We start from the raw sequence: 4,673 nt of genomic DNA on the forward strand, positions 1-4,673 counted from the left end.
GTACGAGCACAGTTGATGCTGAACGATCTGGGCGCCCAAAAGAGGTCACTACACGTGTGGGCAATATCGTGCATTCAGTTTTGGGCATGAAGAAGCTCTGCGAACGATGGGTGCCGCGATTGCTCACAGTGGACCAGAAACGAATTCGTGTGACAACTTCCCAGCAGAATTTGGCATTATTTTCGCGTAAGCCGACCGAGTTTTTGCGCCGATTCAAAACCATGGATGAAACCTGGATCCACTACTACACTCCTGAGTCAACGCAACAGGCAAAACAGTGGGTTTCACCGGGCCAAAGTGCTCCGAAGCGTCCAAAAACGCAACAATGGGTCGGAAAGGGTATGGCCTCCGTATTTTGCGATGCACATGGCATAATATTCGTGGACTATCTTGAAAAAGGTAAAACCATAACCGGAGCGTACTATTCATCGTTATTGGACCGATTGAAAATCGAAATCGCCGAAAAACGACCGCATTTGAAGAAGAAAAAACTGCTTTATCATCATGACAATGCGCTTGTCCATTCATGCTTAGTTGCACAAGCAAAATTGCATGAAATCGGCTTCGAATTGGTTCCTCAGCCACCGTATTCACCAGACCTGGCCCCCAGCGACTATTACTTGTTTCCTAACCTGAAGAGATGGCTCACCGGTAAGCGTTTTTACTCAAATGAGAAGCTCATAGCTGAAACTGAGGCGTATTTTGGAGACCTTCCGATCAAGTACTTTTCGGACGGTATCAAAAAGTTAGAAAATCGTTGGACTCGCTGTATCGACCTAAAAGGAGAGTATGTTGAAAAATAAAACCGACTTTGGCCAAAAAAACGTCTCCATGTTTCATTTTTCAGGGACTTATCAGACTGCCTAGTATATATAATCTTTCGTTTGGGTAATTTGTTTTCTAACAATACTCGTAAACGTTTATTTCACTAATTTGATGTGATTTTTATCGGTAGAGAAGACAAAATGCGTTTTTTAAACATTTTTTTCACAAGTTTAATTGGTATGAGTTATTTATTTGTATTGCATACAATCCGTAAAATAAAATAAATTTTTAGGTAATTTAAATTTGTTTAAACATTTACAAAAATTATTAAAAAAACCAATTAGTACTTGAAAATATTAAAGTCTGATGAAAATTTGGTGAGATATAATGCTTAAGGTGTAAACCTTCTCGGAAGCTCTAAATCCAGGAGACCCTAATCCAGTATCGACTGTAATTGTAAAATTTTGTAAACAAATTAATTTATTTTTATCATTGATTAAATAACTCATAACGTCTCGAAAATATGTTCATTTCGCGACTTAACTGAAAAAAACAAATTGTTTAAACCATTGAAAATTAGTTAAAATATGGCTCAGTATTCTTAAATGACCGATTAATGATTATGTATAAAAAGAATTTCAAAATCCTTTAATAAATTGCAATGGATATTACATGAAATTCAAATTTGGCACTAATGGGATTTTATTTTGGGGACCCGTAAGCTTGGCTTAAAGTCATTCACCATCTAAATTTATGATTGATTCTTATTCTCTGACATTTTTTCAACAATATACTAAATACGCAATTATTTGTAAAATTTTATCAACTTTAAATATTAGATTTACAAAAAGCTGACTTTTTTCCCATGTTAAATCAATGGGAGACTTCATGTTCTTTGCGCAACACTTGAATATTAATCGATTTTGCTCAAATTCTGAGATTTCTCCCGGCATTTGAACAAAACTGGGGGGTGTACAATTGTACATGTTAAGTTTCTTCATCAGGATTCGAGGGTAACTTTAAACCGTTAATCTTTGTCAAAAGCACATGTACGTTTTTGTTTCTATGCAAATATAAATAATACACTATTAATCTTTTAGAGACCATCGTAACAGTTTATTGATATTAGAAAAAAATATTTTTTTCTAATAATTCCTAAGCTTATCATTTTAAAACTCGGAGAAAATTCCACAAGGCTTCAAATATTCACGGTCATGATTTTGCCTTAAATGAAGATAAGAAAAAGTGTATAAATATTCTTGTAAAAATACAAAAACTAAATGTTTTAGTTGTTATTTTGTTATGGTATTCATACAGTTAAGATTGTTTTTAATTGCAAAATGAAAATATTTTTAAAAATATATATATTCTTTTAATAGAATGTTTTCTTTAAAATTTAATCTATAAAATAAAAAATAAGAACCGAAAATGCATTCCTTGCAAATTCTCAAAAATTGACAGAAAGATTTTTCAGAATACAGTATTATACAAAAGTTCGTATGTTTTCGGGATTTCATTTATTTATTAAAAATTAAGAAATTGTTGCTGTTTTTGTTTTAATTATTGAAAGTGGATGTCCTAAAAAAAATCCACTTTAAACATTTGTTCTCTTGTGAAATAGCTGATAATATATACTATGTATCTCGTGAGTTCTTCTCTTGGCAAACCATTGCTTCACATTAAAAAAAAGTATTTTTGAAAAATAGAATTTTTGCTTTATTCGCCGAAAGAGTGACAGGTACAAAAAATGTTCCGATTAAAGTTTGCACATCTAGAAAAGATCTCCAAAAATATCTTTTGCTACATTGTAAAATTTTGCTTCGTTTACAAGAAAAAAATTTGCCCGTAGGGCGGCCACATTCTCATTGCACGCTGGACGCACGGCTTGCAAGTTTGAGCGCGCGACTGTAGGTCCTCGCGCTTCTTACTCGATTATTTATTTAACTCGAGTTTCGTGCTCGATTATGTATTTACCTCGCGCTTCGCGCTCGGTTTTTGTATTTTCCCCACATTTCTGTATAGACATTTTAAAATTAAAGGTCAACGGATCGACAACTGTAATTTCGTGATTGTGAATTCTCTTTTGTTAAAGCTTTTTCGGGCTTTAGCCCGTGCTTATAGCACTCGATTCTGTCCAGCATGTGAACTTTTCTACATTTTGCTTCACACTTTTATATCGAATATAATAGATTTTTTATGTACCTCTGTCTAGGATTGTTTATTCAGATGTTGAAAAATTATGTGCAAATTTTATTCTTCAGCTACACTGAAACATGTATCATTTGAATAAATGTATATAATTACAATTCATAATATGTATGGAAATTGAAACATAGTTATTCTTATTGCCTTGTTTTTATAATTTTTTAATTTTTAGTCTTGTTTTTGATGATTAAAAGAATATCTACTCGTTCTATCTAAAATTTATTCATAACAAATGTGTAGATCCTTTTTGGATGAACAACTTTTGTCTATTAACTTTTTTGATACCCTGTATCGTTTTCCAAAGAATTTAATTTTTTTATTTTCTAGGTAATTTTTTTAGACTAAAGCCAAAACTACGCTTCTTATAAAAAGTATTCGTAAACAATTTGAAGATTTTTTTTGTTTGAATAAATTTGGTCTCATTCATTCTCATGGCGTTTTTTATTTGTAAACAAATTAAATTTCGTATTTTTATTTTGAATGTTGCTTTTTACGAATGAAACAAAAACTACTTATCCTATAAGAAAGTAATTGATGACAAATTTGTATATCCTTTTTAGGTGCACAATTTTCGTCCATTTACCTCTTTTCTTATCTTGCTTTGTTTGACCACAAAATGGAGTTATTGCCTTTTCATTAGTTTTTGTACGATCAAAATTTGAATTATCTATTTTTTTACAAAGTTCAAAAAAGTGGTCTAAACAATTTAAAAAAGCTCTTTTTTTGAATTTTTTAATCAAAAATGGCTTACCAATGAACTTGATCATCCTTTTTGGTCCCTAAAACTGTGTGCCGAAAGTCACCGACGTAAAAACTTGTGTTTCTTACTCAGGGGACCTCAAAACGTTGACATTTGATGAAATCCGCGAAAGTCGTTTTTCGCATAAAACTGATATCTTCTCATTATAGATGAGAATGTACAAATTATTTTTTAAGGAAACAAATTTTTCCCTGAGTTAAAAATGGTTAAAATTCTTTAAAACTGATAGGAGCCCTTTTTATGAGCAGAAACTGTAAGCAGAATATAATAAAAAATAAAAAATGCGAGGCTTTCTAGAAAATCTTATTTATTTTGTTCATCGATTTTTGGAAGAATAAAAAAAGATTCCCCCGCTCCCCTATTATTTCCAATATTTTTAAGAAGTTTCTGCTAATATATAAAAAAGGCAACCTTTTAGTTTTATGCGAGCTAAACGATTTCTGAGACCGGATTTTCTTTTAATATCATTGTTTATTTACGTGTTTTTTTTTAAACTTTTCTAGATGTTTTTTAAGTTTTATCTTTTTTGGTTAAAAATTGTATTATTTCATTGATGTTTTAATTATTTTTTTGAAAACTAACTATTTTATTAAAATATAATATTCAGTGGTTTAAAATTCAAATGTTTTCTTGAACATTCATATTTTTGGTTAGAAGAATCATCTCTTTTGGTAGAAAAGTATTCCTTCTTGATTGAAGATCAACTTCTGTGTTAAAAATTGAACTGTTTTTTGAAAAGTTCGTCTTTTTGGCTTGTAAATTCAATTGATTATGTTTGCGGTTTACTGCTTTTTGTTCGAAATTTTGGCCATTTGATTGCAAATTCAATTGTCGCGCCCAAGACGTGCGACAGTTGAATCTCACGCTTCGCGCTCGGATATTTATTATTTGCATTTGGAATGTTTGAATTAAACTTTTTCAAAAAGATCTCTTTTAGACGGTA

Source organism: Belonocnema kinseyi, chromosome 5 (genome assembly GCF_010883055.1).
Source record: "Belonocnema kinseyi isolate 2016_QV_RU_SX_M_011 chromosome 5, B_treatae_v1, whole genome shotgun sequence".
Taxonomy (NCBI): Eukaryota; Metazoa; Arthropoda; class Insecta; order Hymenoptera; family Cynipidae; genus Belonocnema; species Belonocnema kinseyi.